The sequence below is a fragment of the Microcaecilia unicolor genome, chromosome 4, assembly GCF_901765095.1.
Source record: "Microcaecilia unicolor chromosome 4, aMicUni1.1, whole genome shotgun sequence".
Classification (NCBI taxonomy): domain Eukaryota; kingdom Metazoa; phylum Chordata; class Amphibia; order Gymnophiona; family Siphonopidae; genus Microcaecilia; species Microcaecilia unicolor.
The window spans coordinates 336758763-336786619 of record NC_044034.1 but is presented as its reverse complement, the minus strand read 5'-3'; positions in this window follow the sequence as shown (position 1 = coordinate 336786619).

Genomic DNA, 27857 nt, shown 5'->3' with positions numbered 1-27857 from the left:
TATTAAATGAACTTGGGGAAAATCCACTATTTCTGGGAAAAGCAGTATAAAATGTTTTGTACATTTTTGGGATCTTGCCGGGTATTTGTGACCTGGATTGGCCACTGTTAGAAACAGGATGCTGGGCTTGATGGACCTTTGGTCTTTCCCAGTATGGCAGTACTTATCCTATATAATAATTTTCACCTCCAACATTCTGAGGCTGCCTGGAACCGTGCATCCCTTGGAGGTGGTCTGGAGTTGGAGTAGATAATAGTGATATCACACAACCCACACCAGATTGGCCAGTAGAAGGGAGAGGGGCGGAGCCACGACACGGGGAGCAGCGAATCAGCACAACACGGGGAATGCACAGCAGCAGGAACAGAAGCCTCTCTCACACAGTCACTCTCACATACACTTTCTCAAACATACACACTCAGAGGAAATCTAGCGCCCATTTCCTTTCAAACAGAAACGGGCCTTTTTTACTAGTAATATATACTACATAAAGTTTAATATTTAAATGTATGGTCCAATTGTACATTTTCACAGGATTGTTCTGGGAGGTCTGACATTAAGACAATCATGATTGTTGAGTTTTTCAAAATCTCAGGGGGGTGCTTGGGGGCCTTGAAGTTAATTGAGGGGGCTACAAGGCTGTAGATTTGCCTCAGAATCTAACACCCTTGCGCTGACCCTTTTGGCATCTATGAACATTTGTTGTCAGAGGCAGCTGCTAATGCATAAATCTAAATCTGTGACCGTGTCGAGGTGGGGGGGGGGGGGGGGGGGGTTAATCTGGTACAAGTTTTTGTTTAAGTGCACACAAACAAAACAAAGCAAAAAATCCCTACCCATGCCATAACAAAATGAAATCCCATCTTCCCAGGCAAATAAATAAATAAATAATAAAACTCATGCATACCCCTAACAAAAAAGAAAGAAGAAAGAGATATTCCAGTTAGTAAGCACAGCTTTCAGGCTCAAACTAAGCCAAAAGGACTATAATGATTCGAGTACGGATGAGGGTAGTTAGCCCTAAATCCAGTCCCAAAGCTGCAACTTATAAATATCAATTTATCTTGAATGGATTTACAGAGAGGGGGAGAAAAAAAATAATTGTTCCCTTGGTGATTTAGTCATTTTGTTAAAGCACTACAGAATAATTTGAAAGTCTATATACAAATGCTAGAAGGCTAAATAAAAAATAAAATGGGAGAGTTAGAGAATATAGCACTAAATAAAAAGAGAGATATTATTGGCATCTCAGAGACCTGGTGGAAGGAGGACAACCAATGGGATACTGAGCACACAGATGTCTCAAAATGGCAAAAAAAAAGATGATCTGCCAAACACATCCAAATTGCAGTTCATTCAAATAGTAAGGGGGCGTTTTGTGAGCATGTTTTGGGTGGGACTAAGGAGAGCCCAAAATTAGGATGTCCAACAGCAATAATCGAATGGGAAGAAACGTCCAAGTCTAAAAAAAAAAAGAACATTTTTATTTAGACCTGTTTCAGTCATGTCCAGGGTACAAACGGGTGCTCTGAATAAGCAGCTGACCACTGGAGGGATTAAGGCATGATCCCTCATCAACCTGCCTGCAGTTTCTGTCCCCCTCCCTCTCCCTGCTGAAAATGAAACAAAAGGAATGCCAGGCTTTATGACAGCACCAGGTATTTTGGGCAATCTGAATAATGCAGAAGGGCAGGTCTGAGAAACAGCCTAGTTGTTAATGTAGTGGACTGTAAACCAGGGGACACAGGTTCAGTTCTCATTTCAGATCTCCTTTTGTCCCCCTTTAAATTGTGAGCCCTCCAAAAATAGACACACATGCATATATATATATCCTATATAATAAAACGCACCTCCAACGTTCTGAAGCTGACTGCGTGGACATAAGCCTTGAGGCATTCGTGCTTCTGTATCCATCTCCTGAAATGATGACGTCTCCCACTTCTGGGTGCGTCAGCAGCGACAGTGCCAAATCACAACATAGCAGCGCGAGCCACCTCCGTCGCGTACCTGTGCTGACGGGGGACCCCAACCCCAGACAGCCGAAGTCCTCTTCTCGGCTGCCGCGGCGTTGCTTGCTGAATGATCTGATCAAGTTTCTGTGCGTGTGTCTGACATCAGACTCACGCACAGAAACTTGATCAGACCATTCAGCAAGCAACGCCGGCGCAAACGAGAAGAGGACTTCGGCTGTTGGGGGTTGGGGTCCCCTGTCAGCACAGGTACGCGACAGCAGCGGGGGAGGGTTTTCGACAGAAAGGGGAGGTCGAGAGGGTCGCGGCAGGGGGGTCCAGGGGTCAGTAACGCGGAGGGGGGGTGTTGAAATCGGAGGGAGGGGGAGCCTGTAACTCGGTGGGAGGGGCGTGAGGGGGCCTTGAACTGGAAGGGAGGGAGGGGGTCTGGAACTCGGAAGGAAGGAAGGAAGGGAGGGAGCGAGGGAGGCGTGGGTCTCAAAGGGGACAGAGCGAGACAGCTAGGGAGGGTGGGGGATTACCTTGCTAGCGCCCGTTTCATTGCCTACCGAAACGGGCCTTTTTTACTAGTATATATATATATATAGAGAGAGAGAGAGAGAGAGAGAGAGAGATTGAAAGAAAGAGAGAGAGAGAGAGAGAGAGATACTGAGCTCAATATTGAAACTGCAAGAGGGAGCTCGGATCAGCCCTGATATTCAATGCTGAGCCGTTTCTGGTGACTGGCATTGAATATCCAGGTGTCTTTTACTGGTTTAAATTTAACCAGCCAAGCCAATATTCAGTGCTAGCCGGTTAAGTTTAAACCAGCCACAGATATTCCAGCTATATCAACGGCCTAATTTAGTGGCCTAAATTAGCCAAGTACCCCCACCCCGATCCAAGTGACATGTGAAGCCCCACCAAGTGCATCCCAGGATGCACTGGGCAGGGCTGGGTGCCGCCATTTTCGAGGTGGCACTGATGGAAGAGGAGGAAGGCCACCTCCCTCCTCCAACGAAGGTACGGGGTGGGGAAGAGCCGCTAAGACCACCAGGTGGGGGAGTGGGGTGAGGATTGACTTGCAGAACACTGGGCCACCAGGGCTCCATTCATATGAGGGGATGCCAGGGGGGTTAGGGGGCTGGAGTCCCACCAGATCTCCAGCTCCCCCCCCCCGAACTTATGTCAGAGGGGTTGGGGGGGACTGAAGGTCCAACCTCCAGCCCCCATATTGCTGGGGGGGGGTGTTGAGTTGGGGATCCTGCTCCTGTGGGGGGGGGGGCACAGCCTGCTGCATTGGGGGGAATGGGGGGGCCTGCTAGCATGCAAATGCATGCTAGACAGGGCTCACCATTCCTCCCCAATGGTCTGCATACCCTAACGCCAGCTCCGAGCTGGCATAGGGTTTGCCGTGGCCAGTGAGCCAATGTTTGACACGCTGGACGCTGATCATTGTGGAGGAATAGGTTTAGCGTGCATTTGCATGCCTTTGCGTTAAGAGCCCTGTTTTGCATGCATTTGCATACTAGTTGCATTCAGAGCCCGCAAGCACATTGTTTCATGCGCTCGGGGGCTCTGGTCATGGGGCGGTAGCAAACATATGGCGCTAACAGCCTCTAGCACCTGCGTTTGCTTCTGATCATCGACCCATCAGTGCTGGCAAATTTGAGCACTGGTCCAGTGTTAATGGCCTCTAGTGTCCTCATTTGCTTCTGAGCAACGGGGCCTCTGTCTAGCTGACCAGCCCTGGATGGTTTAGAAAGGGGCTGATCTAGGAAACTAACTCCTTTGCTACCTAGATTTAATCCTTTGATAATTATGTACTGCATTCATAGGTACAAAATACCTCTTGATCTACCAAGGAGTCACTGTAAGTCAACAGGTGAGACTGAATTGTGTCTTTATTACAGGAAGCCATGTACAAAGAGGCTTAGGCGGGGAAGTGAAATGATTATCACTGTCAGTAATTTCCCATTCTTTTCCTCAAATTATCTCTGAAACACCAAAATGGAATGTCTGCCCAAGAGCCTTTTAGTTCAGACAATGATCATTATCTAGAATCACTGTTTACTTCATCCTCCTGACCTCAAGCTGTGAAGCTGTACAGTCTTCTTGAACTATTTCCTGATCTTGTGGTACATTCTTTTAAGATTCCCCACACGAAGTGAGTTCCTCAATTATATTGCAAACGATTATCATTTTCTTTGCTTTAATGCAGAAAAAGAATTCTAATTTCCCCCATGCAATTATTTACTTAGAGATTTTTGTAATCTACGCTGTGCAGTCATATTTCCCCAGATTCTGTGAAGATTGCCCAAATTTAGGCGTGGATCACAGCTGCATGCATACACTAATTAATTAATGAGGTGTTAACAATCAATAATTGGTGTCAATTGGCAAACCTTTGGAGTTAAGCATGCATCTGCCCTGTAGGCACCTGCTTATCTGGAACACTCATGCATGGACATCAGACATTTGAAGTAAGCATGCTGTTTGGTACTGAGAGAGTCACATCATTTGTGCAAACCATCTTTTCCCAGGCACACATGGTAATTTTACCAGTACTCAGCATTGTATTAGGCAAGAGGGCGGCTACGAAATTAGCAAGCGGTCTTGAATGCAAAAATTATAGGGACAGGCTTATGAACCTCAACATGTATACGCTGGAAGAGAGGAGGGAGAGAGGAGACATGATAGAAACGTTTAAATATCTCAAGGGCATTTATGTACAGGAAGAGAGCCTTTTTCAAATGAAGGAGAGCTCTGGAATGAGGGAGCATATGACAAAATTAAGAGGGAATAGGTTTAGGAGTACCCTAAGGAAGTATTATTTCACAGAAAGGGTGGTGGAGGCTTGGAATGGCCTCCCGGTGGAGATGGTGGAGTCGAGGACTGTTCCAGAATTTAAAAAGGCATGGGATAAGCATGTGGGATCGCTTAGGAACAGGTAGAACTGGGGGTTACAGAGGATGGGCAGACTGGATGGGTCATTTGGCCTTTATCCGCTGTCATGTTTCTATCTATGTGACTAAGCGTATTCTATAAACTGCGCCTAAATCTTATAGAATACGCTTATATCTGTGTGGATTTTTTAGGCGCTCACTCCGAAATGGCCACGGGGCAAGTGCAAACTTACTGCGCAGCCATTTCTTTTTTTGGGGAGTGGAGGAGTGGCCTAGTGGTTAGGGTGGTGGACTTTGGTCCTGAGAAACTGAGTTCGATTCCCACTTCAGGCACAGGCAGCTCCTTGTGACTCTGGGCAAGTCACTTAACCCTCCATTGCCCCATGTAAGCTGCATTGAGCCTGCCATGACTGGAAAAGCGCAAGGTACAAATGTAACAAAAATAAAGTAGATACTATTTGAGATTCTACATGGAATGTTGCTACTATTGGAGATTCTACATGGAATGTTGCTATTCCACTAGCAACATTCCATGTAGAAGGCTGCGCAGGCTTCTGTTTCTGTGAGTCTGACGTCCTGCACGTATGTGCAGGATGTCAGACTCACAGAAGCAGAAGCCTGCGCGGCCACATTGATGATCTGCAAGGGCCGACTTCTACATGGAATGTTGCGAGTGGAATAGCAACATTCCATGTAGAATCTCAAATAGTAGCAACAGTGGAGGAGTGGCCTAGTGGTTAGGGTGGTGGACTTGGGTCCTGGGGAACTGAGTTCGATTCCCAGTTCAGGCACAGGCAGCTCCTTGTGACTCTGGGCAAGTCACTTAACCCTCCATTGCCCCATGTAAGCTGCATTGAGCCTGCCATGAGTGGGAAAGCACAGGGTACAAATGTAACAAAAAAAAAAATAAGATGATGCCTTTTTTATTGGCCTAACAATACATTTTTTTATTAGCTGTATTAAGTTAGTGAAATAAAAAAGGTACCATATTCTTTTCTCTGTTTTATTTTATTTCTATTTATTACCTTTAAAAGTGGACTAACATGGCTACCACATCACTCTACTCAAGGTAGGATGTGAAAGAACAGAAAGAATCCAGAGTAAGCTTTGGTGGCACATACGGTTGACTTTGAAAAAGCATGTGAGGAAAATCATGCAATTAACATTTTATAAGTTACAGGTGTTGTGGGATCTTAATCATTTTCTCTCTGGGAGTGAATTTCAGACTGTGTAGGCAACTATTTTCCTTGCTTCAATTATGCAAATGTTGTTTTGGCATGACTCCCAGTCTCCACGCTTAAAGCCCTACAGCTTGTGTAAAATTCAGTTGCAAGGACGCTGCTGAGTGTTCATGAAATGAGCGTATCACACCAGCCCTAACTGAGATGCACGGGTTGTTTTTGCCTATTATAATACTGCCCCCCACATTTGAGGGTGCATGTTTACATTTGATGTTTAAATTAAACTTTTGAATGAACTACACCTTATCTAGCGCATTCTTTGCTGTGCTTCGCTTACATTTTGTGTTCTACTGCATTTGAAGAATTTAAGTTAAAACAAGCAGCAACTTCCTGCTTGAGTTTATAATCTCTGTTTTTATAAGTTAACCCTTGTATGTGACCCATTCCCTCCAATGTCCTTGAGGCTTGTCTGGCTCTATGCTTCAGCTCAAGGTATAACCTCTGACCACTGACCCTATTGATTATTTCAAGAGACCCTTGTTTTTATGGGTATTCTTTTGTACACCCTCCCTTTAGTGCAAAAATCTCCATCTTGGATTTAGAAAACAAACAGTTCAGTGCCTCTTTCTCTCTCCCTCTCCACCCCTGGAACATGTGGAGGGGCATAATCGAACGGGGCGCCCAAGTTTTCCTGAGGGCGTCCTCGCAGGACGTCCTTGGGAAGGGGCGGGGAAACCCGTATTATCAAAACAAGATGGGCGTCCATCTTTCATTTCGATAATATGGTCGGGGACGCCCAAATCGTAACATTAGGTCGACCTTAGAGATGGTCGTCCTTAGAAATGGTTGTCCCCGGTTTTCAGCGATAATGGAAACTGAGGACGCGCATCTCAGAAACGACCAAATCCAAGCCATTTGGTCATGGGAGGAGCCAGCATTTGTAGTGCACTGGTCCCTCTCACATGCCAGGACACCAACTGGGCACCCAAGGGGGCACTGCAGTAGACTTCACAAATTGCTCCCAGGTGCATAACTCCCTTACCTTTGGTGCTGAGCCCCCCAAAAAACCCAAAACCCCACTTCCCACAACTGTACAACACTACCATAGCCCTTACGGGTGAAGGGGGGCACCTACATGTGGGTACAGTGGGTTTCTGGTGGGTTTTGAAGGGCTCACATTTACCACCACAAGTGTAACAGGTAGGGGGGGATTGGCCTGGATCCGCCTGCCTGAAGTGCACTGCAGTACCCAAAACTGCTCCAGGGACCTGCATACTGCTGTCATAGAGCTGGGTATGACATTTGAGGCTGGCATAGAGGCTGGCAAAAAATATTTTTAAAGTTTTTTTGTAGGGTGGGAGGGGGTTAGTGACCACTGGGGGAGTAAGGGGAGGTCATCCCTAATTCCCTCCGGTGGTCATCTGGTCAGTTCGGGCACCTTTTTGAGGCTTGGTCGCAAGAAAAAATGGACCAAGTAAAGTCGGCCAAGTGCTCGTCAGGGACACCCTTCTTTTTTCCAATATCGGCCGAGGACGCCCATGTGTTAAACATGCCCCAGTCCCGCCTTCGCTACGCGTCTGCCCCCGTGAACTTTGGTTGTCCCCGCAACGGAAAGCAGTTGAGGACGCCCAAAATCGGCTTTTGATTATGCCGATTTGGGCAACCCTGGGAGAAGGACGCCTATCTCCTTATTTGTGTCAAAAGATGGGCACCCTTCTCTTTCGAAAATAAGCCTGATAGTCTCCTTTTACCATTGAAGCTCAACATCCTTCTCTCACTAAAGCTCATCTTTCATCTTTCCAGTTAACTCAGCATTCATCCAGACAAAGAGACCGGCATCCAGGCAATCAAGTCAACATCCATCTCTGCAGTAGTTCATAATCCGTCTCTTGAGTCATTCAACATCTACCCCTTCAGTCTGACTGTCTGTCAGCCAGATTGTCAAGCGATCATCCTGCCAGGACAGAACTCTTGTTTCAGCTATGTGCAGTAATTTACTCATTTACTTATTCACAAAAAAAACAGTTGGAAAACAAGAAAAGCGAGTTTGCTTTTTGGATGTTGGGTTGGTTTAGCCAACTGTTTAGTAATGTATGGAATATGAATTATGAGAATAGCATAATTATCCTTTGAATTAAATATAAAATGTTGATGTGGACATTTAAATCTGTTTATGGGATGTCAGTGACTACCGTTTCCTCCAAGCAGATTCCCTATACCTCGATTAGACAGGTCTGTGCTTGTTTGCATAACACACGATACCGATGTGCGAGCAATTCATAAAGCATGTGAGAGGGCATACTCAGTAGCTGCCCTGCAGTTATGCAACATTTTGTCTAATGAAATCCAAGGTATTATGGATTTTCCTCCGGATTCTATATAGTGCGACTTAAGTTGCCTATGCAAATCCAGTTGTATTCTGGATTTGTGTACGCAATTTAGTTAACAAGCCAATCAGCGCCAATAATTGCCAATTAACAAGCAATTATTGACAATAATTGGCATTAATTAGAATTTATGTGTACAACTGTCTAAGTGTATTCTGTAACGTAATGCGCATAAATTCTATGTCACGATAGAGGGGCACAATTGAACGGGGCACCCAAGTTTTCCTGAGGACATCCTCGCAGGACATCCCTGCAAAGGGGTGGGGAAACCCGTATTATCGAAACAAGATGGGTGTCTATCTTTCGTTTCGATAATACGGTCAGGGATGCCCAAATCTCAACATTTAGGGCAACCTTAGAGATGGTCGTCTTTAGAGATGGTCGTCCCCGGTTTTCGGCGATAATGGAAACCGAGGACGCCCATCTCAAAAATGACCAAATGTAAGCCCTTTGATCGTGGGAGGAGCCAGCATTCATAGTGCACTGGTCCCCCTGACATGCCAGGACACCAGCCGGGCACCTTAGGGGGCACTGCAGTGGACTTCAGAAATTGCTCCCAGGTGCATAGCTCCCTTACCTTAGGTGCTGAGCCCCCAAAACCCACTCCCCACAACTGTACACCACTACCATAGCCCTAAGGGGTGAAGGGGGGCACCTACATGTAGTTACAGTGGGTTTCTGGTGGATTTTGAAGGGCTCACATTTACCACCACAAGTGTAACAGGTAGGGGGGGATGGGCCTGGGTCCGCCTGCCTGAAGTGCACTGCACCCACTAAAACTGCTCCAGGGACCTGCATACTGCTGTCAGGGAGCTGGGTATGACATTTGAGGCTGGCATAGAGGCTGGCAAAAAATATTTATAAGTTTATTTTTAGGGTGGGAGGGGGTTAGTGACTATTGGGGGAGTAAGGGGAGGTCATCCCCGATTCCCTCCGGTGGTCATCTGGTTAGTTCAGGCACCTTTTTGAGGCTTGTTTGCAAGAAAAAATGAACCAAGTAAAGTCAGCCAAGTGCTCATCAGGGACGCCCTTCTTTTTTCCATTATCGGCCAAGGACGCCCATGTGTTAAGCACGCCTCAGTCCCGCCTTCGCTATGCTTCCGACATGCCCCCGGGAACTTTGGTCATCCCCGCGACGGAAAGCAGTTGGGGATGGCCAAAATTATGCCGATTTGGGCGACCCTGGGAGAAGGACGCCCATCTCCCAATTTGTGTTGAAAGATGGGCGCCCTTCTCTTTCGAAAATAAGCCTGATAGATGAAAAGGGGGCATGACCATGGGCGGGGAATGGACAGGTTGTGTGCGCTTCGAAAATCTATGCGCGTTGTTATAGAATACAGCTGGTCTACACCTAATATAGGCGTCGGCATTTATACCAAATTTTACGTGGCATAACTGCAACTAAATTTAGTCACGTGAATGGGCTCGGCATATTCTATAAACCACATGTAAATTTAGGCATATTCTATAAAGTATATAGAATACTCCTAGGCATATATTTTTTTCGCCATCAATGTTTTAGGCGTGATATACAGAATCTAGCCCTTTGTGGGTTTTACACAAAAAGTGAAGACTTTTTTATTTGGACAGATTTTTGATGTGTCTTAATCACATGTGTGTAATTGTGTTGTTTTAATTGTCAATTACCGAATACATATGTTTGCTGTGACCTGCTGAGAACTTGAGGGATAATTCAATAACAGAGGGGTCCTTTTACTAAGCTGTGCTGAAAAATGGCTTGCGGTAGTGTAGGCATAGGTTTTGGGTGCACACCAATTCATTTTTCAGCACCCCTGTAAAAAAAGGCCTTTTTATTATTTTTGCCCCAAATGGACGTGTGACAAAATCAACATTACCGCACGTCCATTTTGGGCCTGAGACCTTACTGCCAGCCACTGACCTAACGGTAAAGTCTGATGCGGTAACCGGGCAGTAATGACCTACGTAGCAGACGTGCACCAAAAATGAAATTACCACAAGGGCCACGTGATAGCCATGCAGGAACTCCATTTTGGTGCACATTGGGCGCGTGTGGACACTTACAGGGCTTAGTGAAAGGGCCCCACAGTCTCTATATATAGCTGCCTAGATGACACCTGATACCGGCATATTCTGTAAAGGAAAGTAAGCACCTAATTTCCTTAACAGAATACCAACCAGGACATATGTATCTATACAGTTAGGTGAGAGCTCTTTCATGTAAGTAAGTTATTTTACATATGTGGGACTCCTGCTTATGCTCCGCTCATGTGTATGCCTACCAGTCAAATATGTGCTATGTAAGATATACAAAAAATAGGAGTGGGAATATGAATCTTGGATAAGAACAAAAAACATGAACTGCTGATTTGAAATGTTCTTGCGCTTCAATAGAAACCTTGAGACAAACCTTGAGACCTCAGTGTTTCACTGTTCTATACAACGGTCTTTATCAAGATCATTCTTGGGAAATTTGTCTCAAGGTTTCTATTGAAGCGCAAGAACATTTCAAATCAGCAGTTCGTGTTTTTTGTTCTTATCCAAGATTCATAAGACTCCTGATGTAGGCCATCCAGGCCGAAACACAACGTTGTGTCGAGTCATTTTTGAAAAATTAAGTAGAGAGGTGTGGTAATTGAAAAATTAATACATTTTGTTTTTGAATATTAATAATTCTCTGTTTGGTTCCAGTTTTTGGTTTAGCCTGGGCTATATTCCCACTCCTATTTTTTGTTTGCTATTCCGTGGGATCTTTTGAGTTCTCCACCTATGTGGATTCTCTCTAGAATGTAAGATATACATGCATTTAAAGAGTAACACTTAGGTGGATTGGTGGCATTTAATGTTTATTAAACATACTTGCTATACCGCCAACTCAGATATTCAGGTTGACGACATTTACATAATTCAGAATAAAAAAGAAATGGAAAAGAGTGTCATAAAATACATAAAACAGACCATATTCATACAAGAGAAATGAGCGTATTAAAATAAAACAAACCTCTCCAGTCTAACAGGTAGCCAGGTCCCAGTACAATAGATTAAGGGCGGGCACCATCAAAACCTAAAATTAGGTATTGTAAACAATAAATGAAACCCAATAATATAAATTTATAACTGCTAAACAAGAACTATGAATTATGCAAATATAATATCGGTGTTTAAGAAGTGCTCAGTTCACACGTCAGTCATAAATATAGTGACTGTCTGAGTAGAGAACCATCTTCAAACTGCTTGCGTTTTCATAGGTGCAGGCTTTACAGTTACTGCACTGTACCAAAGTAAAGTGTCCTACCTATAACTTTATGTCCACATTGCACATTTATACTCCTAAGATGTTAAATATAGGCAACAGTAAACTGCTAAAATAATACCCAAAACAATTATATATAGATATAGATATATGTAAGCAAAAATAAGTCCAAAAATAAGTCAGTGCGATTCTTCGGGAGTAATCTAGTTTAAATCATGGTTGTTTGAACTGGCCTTCAGTTTGGAGACTGGTGGAGACTGGGACACTGTTGGACATTGATTGGTACTTTTTATTTGTTTATCATTTTTAGGTTTTTTAATTATATAAATCTATATGAAATTTCTGTGAACAACAGTATATCAAATGATTAAATTGAAACCGTCCTGGCCTGAACCAAAGGCTCTCTCTCTCTGGTTCAGTCCTGAGCTAAGGATACAAGAGGAAGTGTTCAGCTGGCCTGAGTGGCAGGCTAGGGGTAGTTGGTTTGTTCGTCAGCTTTTTCAGGAGGGTAAATTTAAGACTTTTGAGCTGCTTGAGAGGGAATTTAAACTGCAAAGTAGGCATCATTATCAATGGATAAAGCTAAAGCACCGCTTGCAGCATAAGCAGGCAGTTGCTCGACTGCTTGTTATGGCTTCCGAATTAACTGAATTTTGTGTGTCTCTGGTGGATTCTCCCAAAAAGGTATCTACTATGCACATGAAGATGAAGTCCTGTGGGGAGTATACCTGAGCAAGTTTGGGGAAGGGTCTTCCTGAGCCACATTGGGAAACCTTTTGGACTAAAGTGTGCAGGTCATCGCTATCACCTCGGGCTCTGGCCCCCTCCCACCACGAGGTCTGGCTATGCCCATGCCCTGCACTAGCAGTGGGGGCTATTTTTCCCGTGCTCAAGGGCCCTTTTTAGCACAGTGGGTAAAAAAGCCCCCAGAGACACGCAGGGCCATGAGGTTGCAATAAGGGCTCCCGCAGTAACCTGGTGGTAATTGGACAGCGTGTGCTGATGCCTGATTACCACCAGGTTATCACTGTGCAAGCCATTTCTGGGGGTTTTCTTTTTCCCCCGGAAATGGCTCGCTTGGGGCGGGAATACCACCGGCGGCCACGTTGGGCTAGCGGTAGTCCCTGAAGAGCGGGCGGTAAGCCTGCATTCGGATTACCTCTGCTCTGTAAAAGGGCCCCCTCAATCTTCCATATTTTGGGTACCAGCAGGGCTTTTTTTGAGGGGGTACTGAGTACCGGCACCTTTCCCACTGTCTGCTAAACTTGACCCATGGTTCTCGTGTTTTAATGAAAGAGCTCAGGTTCTACATACAAATTCTGCCTTGTCATAGATTCTATGACTGGTTGCAAGGGTCCTGGCTATTGTAGGGTGGGTCCCTCAATGATCACTCCACCCCTGAAGGGTGGCCTGGCATTTGAGTACCGGCACCTTTTTTGCTAGACAAAATGCACTGGGTACCAGTATAGGATAGAATTATATATGTGTTTGAAATTCATGCTGAGCTCAATTATAAGGTTACTAGCCGTTGAGCCCGTAAATACGGGCTAGTATAGGACGGGGGGGGGGGGGGGTTGAAAGGCCCCCTCCCCCGCCGCCGCCGGGTGGGGGGGAGTGGTGGCGGCGACCTTGGGGGGGGGAGCGGTAGCGACGGCGGTTTCGTCCCTCCCCTTGCGCAGTAGAGACCCTCTCTGTCCCACCCCATCATCACGTATTGACGCGGGGGCGGGACAGAGAGGGTCTTTACTGCGCATTTGCGAGTGAGTTTGGTCACTCGCCGTTTATATATGTTTGATTGTGTTGCTATCAGTTGCTTTATCTTACTACTTAAGTAAGGAGCTGTTTGATTTACTTATGACCATAGCTATATGGTCTATATTGTCTGAGTGGAAAGACAAGTCTTGTCTTGTCTATCACTAGGAAGTATGAAGAAATTGCTGCAGTTAAGAGATGGAGCTTTTCAGTGTTTAGAGAGATCTGGGCTCCATTAGATTTGTTTTGTCAATAGATTGGTATATATAAAGAGTGAATTTTGGTCTGTGTTAAAAGGGACTATGTATTGAATTTGTTAGACTCGGGGCTTTGGGTTATTTTTACAAGGGGTTCAAGTTCAAGATCAAGAGCAATTTATTTGATATACCACAAATTTTTAGCACACGCTAATGCTAGAGGCAGTCATATGTTGCTAGCATACCTATAGCACGGCTTCGTAAATAGGGCCATAAAACTGAAACTGAATATCACTAGAACAGTGGTTTTCAAACCTATCCTGGGGTTTTCAAGGTTTCTGCAGTGAATATGAATGAGACAAATATGCTTGTTATGGCTTGCATGCAGTGAACAAAACAACTGGAAATCTAATTTATGTGTATTCATTGTGGATATTCTGAAACCTTGACTGGCTGCTACTCTCTCAAGAGAGGTTTGAGATATCAGCTAAGACCAGCAATGATACAAATGATAATCAAAGCTCCCCATCCAACCATACGTTTATCAGATTTTTTATTCTCCATGTCTCCCATATGAATACTTGCAATCTGTCATGAATTCAGTTGACTGACAGGACATCCTTTGCATGCAACTTAGTTCTTCTGGCTTGACTAATAGCATTGGCTTGTGGCCTATCCCACCCAAGAGCACTTGAGCATGTGGCTCAGTGATTTGTCATTCTCTGTGGCCTGGCTCTTGTCAATGATTCCCCTTTTCCATGGCTTCTCTCTGCCTCTAATCCGTAAAGACTGGGGTAGAAGTTCTCCCTGCAAAGCATAAGGCTATAATTATTATAATGTATATTTAAAGCATTGTTTTGCTTTAGCTACCGTGGGTACAAATTGTTTTGACTGGATGGAATTTGATAGAAATTTTGCTGTGTCACACTGTTTTCTATGTATCTGAACCAGGAAATATAGTCTGACTTTTTTAGGATTTTATGTAGCCTTTGTTCAAGCTAATAAATTTGCTCATTAACATCTGTAAAGTATATAAATGTTGATATTCTCCTTGTGATAAAGGCAGTTCCAATGCAGCTGCCTCATCTTAGAGCCTTTTTATCAAACTGTGATAACTTATTAATAGGAACATTTTGTAGAATGTGAATGCACTGTTGTATTCCGGTCAGTGATCACCACACAACCAAGCCCCCTCAGAAGTCCAAAAAAGGCCTGACACATGTCCAGTTTTTAGCCATAATAGGCCTTATTCTAAAAAGGTTATGTTCCTAAATTGATGCTCCTAAAATGTATTCTCTTAAATTTATGAGCATAATTTTTGCTTCTAAATTTATGCTCCTAAATTATGAGTTTAATCTATTTTGGAGCATAGATTATGCTCGTAATTTAGGAGCATAAATTTAGGAGCGAAAATTTAGGAGCATAACCTTTATAGAATAAGGACCAATAAGAGCAATAGTATAATTGGATGTCCACATTTAAATTCCCCTTGTGAACATTAGAATATTAGCACTTATGCACTTAATTGTGGATTCCCTTTACTAAGCGGCAGCTTCCCACTCGCTATACAAGAAATATCGCCAGGCTACCACAACAGCCCAGCGATACTTCCCACCCCTAGCGCACCATCATTTTTGGCGCTACAAAAATGTATTTATTTTTGTAGCGCCAAAGTGTGCCCGGCGGTAACCGCCGGGTTAACATGAGAGCCCTTACCGCCACGTCAATGTGTGACGGTAAGAGCTCCCCCATGAAATGGTCATGTACCAAGTGCTTTACTTGTCGCCAGTCATTCACGGTCCAATTCAACGGTCTTTTTCAAGACCATTCTTTATGCTGTTTCAAGATCTCTGTTTTCCAATTGAAGTGCAAGATTATTCCATATCGCCAGTTTTTATTTAGGATATGAGACTCCTGATGTAGGCCATCAGGCCGAAACACAACGTTGTGTCGAGTCACTTTTAAGAAAAATTAATACATTTTGTTCATTTGATTATTATAATCAATTTTGTCTGGTTCTAGTCTTTGGATAAGCCTGGTCCATATTTCCACTCCTTCTGTCTTATCTCCTACTCCGTGGGATCTACTGAGTTCTCCACGTATGTGGATTCTCTTTAGATTTTACTTGTCGCCTGGCCATTTCCTGTAGGCAAGCGAAACTTCCCTTTTTACCAGCTGCGGTAAAAGGGGGCCTTGGTAAAACACACGCCAATGCCAGCGCCGGCCCCCTTTTGCCGCAGCTTGGTAAGAGGGGCCCTGTATACTTTCCTGCAAAAGTGCTAGCAGGGCACCTAAGGGGTGGACATCGATTTAAACTTTTAAATCAAAATCAATTGTGGCATTAAAATTTTTAATCGCTTGATTAATCGTGCTCAATCTCACTCTTTAAACTTAAAGATACTACCGATGGTTTTACAGGTATACAGAATGGATAAAATCAGTCCAATTCCTTTCTTTCTTTCTTTCTTGCATTTATATCCCACAATATTCCCACCCATGGGCAAGTCATTTGGACATTATTTTTGCAGGCCTAAAGAGTTACTCTGCAAACTTTGCCTTTTTCATATGACAATAAATCACTTGCAGAATATAGGGGAACTTTCACAAAGCTGCAGTAGCGTTTTTAGCTCTCAGTAAAAAGCAGCTGGCAGTAAATGCTGAGATGCCCATAGGAATATAATAGGCGTCTCAGCATATATCGTCAGCTGATTTCTACCGCGAGCTAAAAACACTAGTGCAGCTTTGTAAAAAAAAAACCAAAAACATATTTCCCTGTCAGTGTTAATGTATGGTGCATACCAAAATCTATTTTTTTTTTTTACAGAAAAATAACCAAAGGTCTTAATTTGGCACTGAACTTTAGAAAATATTCTAATTTGAATATGTTTTAGAAGAAGTGCATTAATTTCCATTGATGATTCTGATAAAAAAAACAAATCATCGAATACACAAAAAATCAATATTTCCACCAACGTCCATGAGAATATTTCTAAATTCTATGTTTCTGACGTATCAGCTTTTCCCTCTCATGCATCAACATAGACCAAAAAACAAAAGAAAGAAAAATCCAGGGCTTAAATGGCATAAAAGTGAGGCAATGTATGACTGATAGTATGAATCTTTTTTAATTAGCATTTTGAAATATTCAATATTTCTCTCACAAACAAAGGAAATATAGAAACCATACAACACTCTCCATATAGAGATGCCTAAGAAAACATTATCATAATCAGTATCACATCATTGTAAGCAGCCCACATTATGGGGGGGGGGGGGGGGGGGGGAAGGGAGGGAGAGAGAGAGAGAAAGAGAGATTAAATTCAAAGAGAAAAAAAGAAAACAAGAAATTCTATTTCTTTTATTTATTCTAACATAACATACCCCCCCTTTTACAAAGCCACGAGGTAATGCCCACACAGGCCCAGATGCACAAAGGTCCCCCTCAAGAATCCATCAATATTTCCAAATCGGTAAAAATTACCAATTCGGAAATATAAAGGGATTCCCAAAGTGAACACATGCAAATGAGCTGCTGAAAAATGGCCTGCGGTAGTGTAGATGCTTGTTTTGGGTGCATGCTGAATCATTTTTCAGCGCACCTGTAAAAAAATTCCTTTTTAAAAAGTTTTGCCGAAAATGGACGTGCAGCAAAATGAAAATTACCGCGCTTCCATTTTGGGTCTGAGACCTTACCGCCAGCCATTGACCTAGCGACAAGGTCTCAAGCGGTAACCGGGCGGTAATGGTGTACGTGTGTAAAATGGCGATTACCGCCCAATTACCACCCTTGCGCATGTCAGAAAATAAAAATATTTTCTGGCGCTCGTAGCAGACGTACGTCAAAAATGAAATTACTGCAAGGGCCATGTGGTAGCCGGGTGGTAACTCAAAATTGATGTGCATTGGGCACTCATAAGCAGCTTAGTAAAAGGGCCCCTACGTAAAAATAGGCGCAGATTTTCGGTGCAGGCACTTTTTGCACACACATATAGACATGAAATGATAAACAATTCCTTTTCTGCATGTAAAACAGACTTTACATTAGAAAAAACTTCTATAAAATTCCCCCCCAAACATAAAAAATGATGACAAGTTTTGTTTTCGTGTATCTCACTTGGAATCCCATGCCCCTCCTCCCCCTGTTCTGATGGGCTCTGACCATGTCAAGATTATCATGTTTTCAATTAACAAAAGGGAGGTAGCAGAGGGAGGAAGGAGGAATCAGAAGAGGAACTTGAAATAGCCAGGATCAAAAATTAGATCTAATTAACAAAATTAAAAAGTGTTACTTTGGCATCCATCTGTGAGCCCGGCACTTCTCCAACTTCTCTGAGTGGCAGAACATCAGTCAACGTGAACGGTATTTCCAGCATGTTAGTCTGTTGCCACATGTTCAGTTGGTAAGAGCATGCCCAAAAATCCCATAGGCAGTGGAGCTGGTGGTTACACAATCTTCAAAACATTTGCAGGCTACGCTCATAGAAAAAACACAAACTCATGACTATTACAGTCATGATAGATCACTCTTCTTTTTCAAAAATATTGTTAAACAGTATTTTCAGTGATTTTGAGAAGAATAGAGCAGTAAAGCAAGCAACAAATTCACCCCGCAGGCTTCATTCTGCAAAAGACAGTAAGGGACACACTGGGATCACTAGCAGAGACCTGTGAATGAGGGGCTGTGTGCAGGAGGAAGGGGAAGTTGTGTTGGAGTCAGGGCCGTGCCAACACAGTAAGCGAGGTAAGCATGGCAGGAGGGCGCCCTCCTCTGGGGGGCGCCCCGCCGCACCATGCTTACCTCGCCCTCTTCTCCCCAGATCCGTTTCCTTTTTTTTTGTTTAAATTTACCTCTGTCCGGCGGCAGCGTAGCGTTAGTGAGAAGGAGGTGGCGCTCCCCCGCCCCAACGTGTCAGACAGTCTTCCCTTCGCTCAGTTCCGCCTTCTTCTGACATCAGAAATGATGTCAGAAGAAGGCGGGACACTGAGCGAAGGGAAGACTGTCTGACACGTCGGGGCGGGGGAGCGCCGCCTCCTTCTCACTAACGCTACGCTGCCACCGGACAGAGGTAAATTTAAACAAAAGAAAAAAGGAAAAGGATCTGGGGAGAAGAGGGCGGGTAGTGTAGCGATCGTTTTCGAGGGGAGCAACTGCAGGGGGGCGCCGGAGACCCTAGGCACAGCCCTGGTTGGAGTTCAAAACCAGGGTGGGAGGCAGAGGAAGGGTAGATTTCTAGCATGTCTATAACTAAGACCAGTCCTTGTTACTGGCTGCTGAATTCTTTACTAGTTCTCTTTTCACTTACACCCTCCCCTCCCCTCCCCAGTAAGCACATGGAAAGCTATGTGCACAAATGCTTGTAGTCGAAGTAAAAAGGTTCAAGACTTGCAAGCCCTGTTGTTTGAAGAAAACTTGGATATTGTTGCTATTAAGGAGACATGGTTCAACGAATCCCATGAATGGGATGTGACCATACCGGGCTATAATCTTTTTAGGAAGGATAGAGAGGGCCGAAGAGGTGGAGGAGTGGCTCTGTATGTGAGAGACTCACATCAGAGCAGCTGAAATGCGAGGAACCTGGGGAAAGGAAGAAGCTTTATGGATTGTCCTGGAAAGAGAAGACGGAACCTGTATCCACATGGGGGTTATCTACAGATCTCCTGCACAAACGGAGAAGTTAGACAAGGATCTGATAGAAGATATTCAAAAGATTGGTAGGAAACGGGAGGTGCTACTGTTGGGAGATTTCAATTTGTCTGACGTGGATTGGAACATCCCGTCTGCAGAATTGGAAAGAAGTAAGGAGATTGTGGATGCCTGTCAAAGTGCCTTGCTCAGACAAATGGTGACGGAACCCACGAGGGAAGGGTCAATGCTGGATCTAATGCTCATGAATGGGGGTATTGTTTCCAATATGTTAAGTAGCAATATCTGGGTGGGTACCCACCTATGTAATAGTGATCATCACACTTTATGGTTTGAAATAAGAGCGAAGGCGGAGTGTGGACGCACAAAACTCAAAGTACTGGATTTCAGACCTACTGATTTTGATAAAATGGGGGAATACCCGAAGAAGGAGCTGTTGGCGTGGGAAGGCACAGAAGATGTGAAAAAACAGTGGTCCAAGTTAAAGGCTGCTCTAAATATGGTGACTGATCTTTCTGTGAGGAAAATAAACAAAAACAAGAGAAGCAAAAAGCCTATATGGTTCTCCAAAAAAGTAGCTGAAAAAATAAGAGCAAAAGAGGCTTTGTTCAAGAAATGCAAAAGAACACAACGAGCTGATCACGGAAAAGTTTATCGGATTAAACTCAGAGAAGCGAAGAGGGAAATACGGCTAGCGAAAGCGCGAGTGGAAGAAAAAATGGCTAAAGATGTAAAGAGAAGTGACAAGACATTTTTCAGATATATTGGAGAAAGGAGAAGAGATAGGAATGGAATTGCGAGACTGAAAGATAATGAGAATGGCTATGTGGAGAGTGATGAAGATAAAGCGAACGTGCTAAACAATTATTTCTCTTCGGTGTTCACAGACAAAAATCCTGGAGAAGGACCGCGGTTGGCTGCTGAGGGAACGTCTGGGAATGGAGTGGATACTGCGCCATTTATGGAAGAAAAAGTTTATAAACAGCTCAAGAATCTGAAGGTGGACAAAGCCATGGGGCCGGATGGGATACATCCCAGGATACTGAGGGAGCTCAGGGAGGTCCTGGCGGGACCTCTTAAAGATTTATTTAATAGATGTTTAGAGACGGGAGAGGTTCCGCGGGATTAGAGACGAGCAGATGTGGTCCCTCTTCACAAAAGTGGAGACAGGGAAGAAGTGGGAAACTACAGACTGGTAAGTCTCACGTCGGTGGTAGGAAAAATAATGGAGTCACTGCTGAAAGAAAGGATAATTAACTTTCTAGAAGCCGACGGGTTACAGGACCCAAGGCAACATGGCTTTACCAAAGGAAAATCCTGTCAAACGAATCTTATTGACTTCTTTGACTGGGTGACCAAAGAACTGGATGAAGGATGTGTGCTAGATGTAATCTACTTGGACTTCAGCAAAGCCTTTAATACAGTCCCCCACAGAAGACTCGTGAATAAGCTGAAAGGGTTGAACTTAGGACCGAAAGTGGTGAACTGGATAAGAAACTGGTTGACCGACAGGTGGCAGAGGGTGGTGGTAAATGGAATCCGCTCGGAGGAAAGGAAGGTGAGCAGTGGAGTTCCTCAGGGGTCGGTGGTGGGGACAATTCTGTTTAACATATTTGTGGGAGATATTGCTGAAGGGTTGGAAGGAAAGTACATAAGTACATAAGTACATAAGTAGTGCCATACTGGGAAAGACCAAAGGTCCATCTAGCCCAGCATCCTGTCACCGACAGTGGCCAATCCAGGTCAAGGGCACCTGGCACGCTCCCCAAACGTAAAAACATTCCAGACAAGTTATACCTAAAAATGAGGAATTTTTCCAGTCCATTTAATAGCGGTCTATGGACTTGTCCTTTAGGAATCTATCTAACCCCTTTTTAAACTCCGTCAAGCTAACCGCCCGTACCACGTTCTCCGGCAATGAATTCCAGAGTCTAATTACACGTTGGGTGAAGAAAAGTTTTCTCCGATTCGTTTTAAATTTACCACACTGTAGCTTCAACTCATGCCCTCTAGTCCTAGTATTTTTGGATAGCGTGAACAGTCGCTTCACATCCACCCGATCCATTCCACTCATTATTTTATACACTTCTATCATATCTCCCCTCAGCCGTCTCTTCTCCAAGCTGAAAAGCCCTAGCCTTCTCAGCCTCTCTTCATAGGAAAGTCGTCCCATCCCCACTATCATTTTCGTCGCCCTTCGCTGTACCTTTTCCAATTCTACTATATCTTTTTTGAGATACGGAGACCAGTACTGAACACAATACTCCAGGTGCGGTCGCACCATGGAGCGATACAACGGCATTATAACATCCGCACACCTGGACTCCATACCCTTCTTAATAACACCCAACATTCTATTCGCTTTCCTAGCCGCAGCAGCACACTGAGCAGAAGGTTTCAGCGTATCATCGACGACGACACCCAGATCCCTTTCTTGATCCGTAACTCCTAACGCGGAACCTTGCAAGACGTAGCTATAATTCGGGTTCCTCTTACCCACATGCATCACTTTGCACTTGTCAACATTGAACTTCATCTGCCACTTGCACGCCCATTCTCCCAGTCTCGCAAGGTCCTCCTGTAATCGTTCACATTCCTCCTGCGACTTGACGACCCTGAATAATTTTGTGTCATCGGCAAAAAGGTTTGCCTTTTTGCGGATGACACAAAAATAGCCAATAGAGTGGATACCCTGGAGGGGGTAGAAACGATGAGAAGGGATCTCCGAACCTTAGAAGAATGGTCAAGGGTCTGGCAGTTAAAATTTAATTGGGTGAATTGGACTCAACTCGGTGGTGAATTGGGCAGCACAGCGCTGGAGACATTGACAAGGATGAGTGGAGTGTCAGATATGTGCTGAGGGACTGCGACACCTGAGCTGTATGATTGAATTTTAGCATTCTGTGTCCATTTTATATGCACAGTTTGTCACTGGGAATCTTTAATATACACTCAAATACCTCTAATTTGTGGAGTTTTTTTAGGCAAAATGATGGTACACTCAATTCAAGCCTTATAGCTGTGTATGCAGGCTGGCTGGAAGGAAGGTATTACTGAAGCCTTTTTTCTCCACCTTAAGGTGTGGGTGGGAGCACTTGTGGGTCTAAGTGGCACCGGGTGCATTGGCAAAATAGTAGTATAATTGCAGCCATGGAGGCTGCGTGTTTAGATATTCATAGTTAAAATTTAATGCCAAGAAGTGTAGAGTGATGCACTTGGGGTGCAGAAACCCGAAAGAGAGATACCGAATAGGAGGGGAGAGATTAGTAAGCTCGACTCAGGAGAGAGACCTTGGGGTGTTGGTGTCTGAGGATCTAAAGGTGAAGAAACAATGCGATAAGGCAACGGCCATGGCCAGAAAGATGCTAGGCTGCGTAGAGAGGGGCGTAACCAGCAGAAGAAAGGAGGTGTTTATGCCCCTCTACAAGTCGTTGATAAGGCCCCACTTGGAGTATTGTATTCAGTTTTGGAGGCCATATCTTGCTAAAGATGTAAAAAGACTGGAAGCGGTGCAAAGAAAAGCTACAAAAATGGTATGGGATTTGCGTTGCAAACCGTATGAGGAGAGACTTGCTGACCTGAACATGTGTACCTTAGAGGAAAGGAGAAACAGGGGTGACATGATACAGACGTTCAAATATTTGAAAGGTATTAATCCGCAAATGAACCTTTTTCAGAGATGGGAAGGCGGTAGAACTAGAGGACATGAATTGAGGTTGAAGGGGGGTAGACACAGGACTAATGTTAGGAAGTATTTTTTCACGGAGAGGGTGGTGGAAATGCGGAATGCCCTCCCGCGGGAGGTGGTGGAGATGAAAACGGTAATGGAATTCAAACATGCTTGGCATAAACACAAAGGAATCCTGTTTAGAAGGAATGGTTCCGCGGAATCTTAGCAGAGATTGGGTGGTGATGCTGGTAATTGGAATCAAAATGGGAGCTGGGCAGATTTCTACGCTCTATGCCCTGATTGTGACTGAATAGATAGGGGTGGGCTGAAGTGTAAATTTTAAGGGGCTTTGACGTTAGCTTCAGAACTTAGTACAAGAACAGTGCTGGGTAGACTTCTATGGTCTGTGCTCTGAGAAAGGCAAGGACAAATCAAACTCAGGTATACATTTAAAGTATCACATACCTTGTAAATGAGTTATCTTGTTGGGCAGACTGGATGGACCGTACAGATCTTTATCTGCCGTCATTTACTATGTTACTATATTTTCACCTTCACATCATGCACAACTGAAATAAGAGTAGAGGGGTGAAGCTGCATAGAGAGGGGCATAACTGGCAGATGAAAGAAGGTGTTGATGCCCCTGTATAAGTCATTGGTGAGACCCCTCTTTGAGTATTGTGTTCAGTTTTGGAAGCCATAACTTGCTAAGGATGTAATAAGATTTGAAGTGGTTCAGAGAAAAGTGATGAAAATGGTGAGGTTTGCGTCACAAGTCATATGAGAGACTGGATGATCTGAAGAAATACACCCTGGAGAGACAGGGGTGATATGATAAAGACATTCAAATATTTGAAAAGTATTAATCTACAAACAAACCTTTGCCAGAGATGGGAAGGTGGTAGAACTAGAAGACATGAATTGAGGTTGCAGGGGGGCCAACTCAGGAATAATGTCAGAAAGTACTTTTTCACAGAGAGGGTGGTAGATACCTGGAATGCCCTCCCGCAGGAAGTGGTGGAGATTAAAAAAGTAACAGAATTCAAAAGTTTGTGGGATAAACACAAAGAAATCCTGTATGGAAGGCATGGAACACAAATAATTGAAAAGCAGATCCAGTGCTGGGCAGACTTCTACGATTTGTGCTCTGATCATGGCTAGAGAGATTTGGATGGGCTAGAGTGGGCTTCGATGACAGCTTCAGTAGTTGAAGAATAAAGCTAGTACTGGGCAGATTTCTATGGTCTGTGTCTTGAAAATGGCAAGGACAAATCAAGATAAAGTATGCATATGTAGTATCACATCATACCATATGCTATGAGTTTATCTTTTTTGGGAAGACTGGATGGATCGTACAGGTCTTTATTTGCCATCATCTACTATGTTAAATGTGTAAGAGTATATTGGAAAATGCCATATAATCTTTTTTTTTATTAATATATATATATATACTAGAAAATAAATAAACCTATTAGCAACCAACAAGTATGTACATTGTATTGTTTCTTACTGCCTTTAAAATTACTTACGGCCACTGAAAAATGTTTAGCCAGTAAATGAATGCTATGAAAATGGCATATGCTTACATAAAATAATATAATGCGAACAATGGGGATATAACTGTACTAAGCCTAAAAAACAAAAAGCTAGGTATGACATATATGTGAGGACAAATGCTAAAACACCATTTAAATACTGTTCAGACAAGTAAAAACCAAAAGAAATAGTGTAAAATGTATCTTTCCCTGCACAGATATAGTTTTATGAAGTAAAGTGTGTGTTTGGTGCTCTGCTTTTTCTAAACTGATGGCTTATGCTGAGATGCTTCAGCATTTGTAAAACAAAAAGTCTTTTACGACGGTGGTTGTGCCTAGTTTTTAGATTTCCACAAAACACAAAAAGTTAATTTTTTTTTCTTTTTATTCTGAGAGATAACGAGCCTTGATGTTCTCAAATGGGAGGCTAACAGGCTTATTTTCGAAAGAAGGGCGCCCATCTTTCGACACAAATCACAAGATGGGCGTCCTTCTCACAGGGTCGCCCAAATCGGCATAATCGAAAGCCGATTTTGGCCATCCTCAACTGCTTTCCATCGCGGGGACGACCAAAGTTCACGGGGGAGTGTCGGAAGCATAGCGAAGGCGGGACTGGGGCACGCTTAACACATGGGCATCCTCGGCCGATAATGGAAAAAAGAAGGGCGTCTCTGATGAACACTTGGCCGACTTTACTTGGTCCTTTTTTTTATGACCAAGCCATAAAAATGTGCCCTAAATGACCAGATGACCACTGGAGGGAATCTGGGATGACCTCCTCTTACTCCCCCAGTGGTCACTAACCCCCTCCCACCCTAAAAATATATTTTTTAAAATATTTTTTGCCAGCCTCTATGCCAGCCTCAAATGTCATACCCAGCTCCCTGACAGCAGTATGCAGGTCCCTGCAGCAGTTTTACTGGGTACTGCAGTGCACTTCAGGCAGGCGGATCCAGGTCCATCCCCCCCTACCTGTTATACTTGTGGTGGTAAATGTGAGCCCTCCAAAACCCACCACAAGCCCACTTTACCCACAACTAGGTGCCCCCCTTCATCCCTAAGGGCTATGGTAGTGTTTTACAGTTGTGGGTTTAGGGTTTTGGTTTTTTTTTTTGGGGGGGGGGGGGCTCAGCACACAAGGTAAGGGAGCTATGCACCTGGGAGCTTTTTCTGAAGTCCACGCAGTGCCCCCTAGGGTGCCCGGTTGGTATCCTGGCATGTGAGGGGGACCTGTGCACTATGAATGCTGGCTCCTCCCACGACCAAATGGCTTGGATTTGGTCGTTTCTGAGATGAGCATACTCGGTTTCCATTATCACCGAAAATCGGGGACAGCCATCTCTAAGGTTGAACTAAATGTTGAGATTTGGGCGTTCCCGACCGTATTATCGAAATGAAAGATGGCCGCCCATCTTGTTTTGATAATACGGGTTTCCCTGCCCCTTCGTGGGGACGACCTGCGAGGACGTCCTCAGGAAAACTTGGGTGCCCCGTTTGATTATGCCCCTCTAAATCACCCTCTCTCAGTTGACTGTAAAAAAAAACTTTAAGGGCTGGGAAAATAATAAGAACCCAACTGCACATGCTCAGTACTTATGCAAACTGTGCATAATTCTCTGTGACTGTAGGGGGTGGTGTCTGGTGACGAACATCACTTCCTGTCATGTGGTTTACACTAGTCACTACACTCTTGGATTTGCGACACTACAGAAAGTGACACTATGGGTGACACCATCTTCGATTTGTATGACCCATAGCCACCATCTTGGAAAAGGGGCATGGCCTGGGTGGTTATGTGGTCAATTCCTGTGATTTCACCAAAAGGAGCAGAATTTAAGGATGAGTTATGATGTCACTCATTGATGTCATAAAAAGGGGTGGGGCATTAGTGGTATGGCTTCAGCAGAGCGTGGGCATGGCTTGGCAAGAGAGTGTGTGTGACTGATGGCCCCCCAGTTCTGATTGACTGACAACCTGAAAGTGGGAATGCACCAAATTAGATGAATTTTTGCAATTTTGCAAAGCCGGTGAACCTTACTGCTAACATTCTATTAATATGTTGATTCCAAAGAGCTTTGAGAAATTTACCATTATTTGATCAACACATTTTGTACTGGAAACGTTTAACTTGCTATCTCTCCCTGCTTGGGCAGACACTAAACAGCTAGCACTTTGGCATAACCCTATTTTTCAGATACACAAAAAGCCACTGTGGCAAGACAGGGGCATGTAGACACTATCCAGTATTCTGTAGGATACAGTATTTAATTTCCTAATTTGTAACTGAAGGGCAAGCATCAATTAAACAGGGGGAGGTATAATTCTGAAGCAGCAGAATGGATGCATTTGGACCGGATTTTGAAGCATGATATGACTGGGAAGGGGGGTGGGGGTAGAGGGGAGGGTGGGGGTGGGAAGGGAGGAGGAACAGGTTGCAGGGGGGAGGGCAGGGAGGGAGGAAGATGATAGGGGAAATGGGGGGGGGGGGGGGGTAGGGGGTGGATAAGGGGAGAAAATGAGGGGGGGGGACAAAAGGTTTTAGTTCTTCATGTGTACATTTGTCAGGGATGTGGATATAGAATGTTGGAATGTAATTGTTGAGACCGACCTGGTATATTTCAATAAACTTTACAAATTTAAACAGTACTCAGTTTTTCAATAGTTACAACTGGGTCACATTATTAAACATTTGGGGGTGGATCTGTTCTCCTTGGAGAAGGCACTTGTACTGTTAACTAGTTGGACCTTGGCATACGATTCTGGACACCCTGCCTCCTACTTTTACAAGCTCCTCCATGAGGAAATTGGCTGATCGTACCTTAGTTTCAGAGGGTGGATGAGGAGACAGACTGGAACCAAATTGGGACAGTATCCATGAAAGCCTTTTCTCGGCCACCCTCTCAGTGCCTAATGCAGAGGGCACTTTAGACTCCAATTAAATCGGTGAGAGCTAAACTTTTAGTTTCTAATAAATGCTGGAGTTGTGATTCAGACCTGGGCACTTTTGTACATTTACCCCCCCCCCCCCCCCCCCCTCCGATAGCCAGCAGAGGGCAGCAGTTATTTAAGCACTGCCCGTCACTGACTTAATTAGGCATGAGTAGTGAATGCTGGGCCATGACTGGATACTGGCATCGAACATCTGGGTCTGAATGGACATGTGCTGGCTGCTGGAACTTTGGCAATATTTATATCATCACCCTATTGGGTAAGGATGGAGTCGGAGCCAGTACAAGAATATTTGGTGCATTAGGCATAACTTTTTTATTTTATTTTGGTTCAAACTCTATGATTATACATGAAACATTTTCTAGGAGCTTCAGGAAAAATATTAAATAGGGACTCCACAAATTAAATGGAATATACAGAGTCCTCTTGTTTAGACTACTGCAATCTGCTTCTTG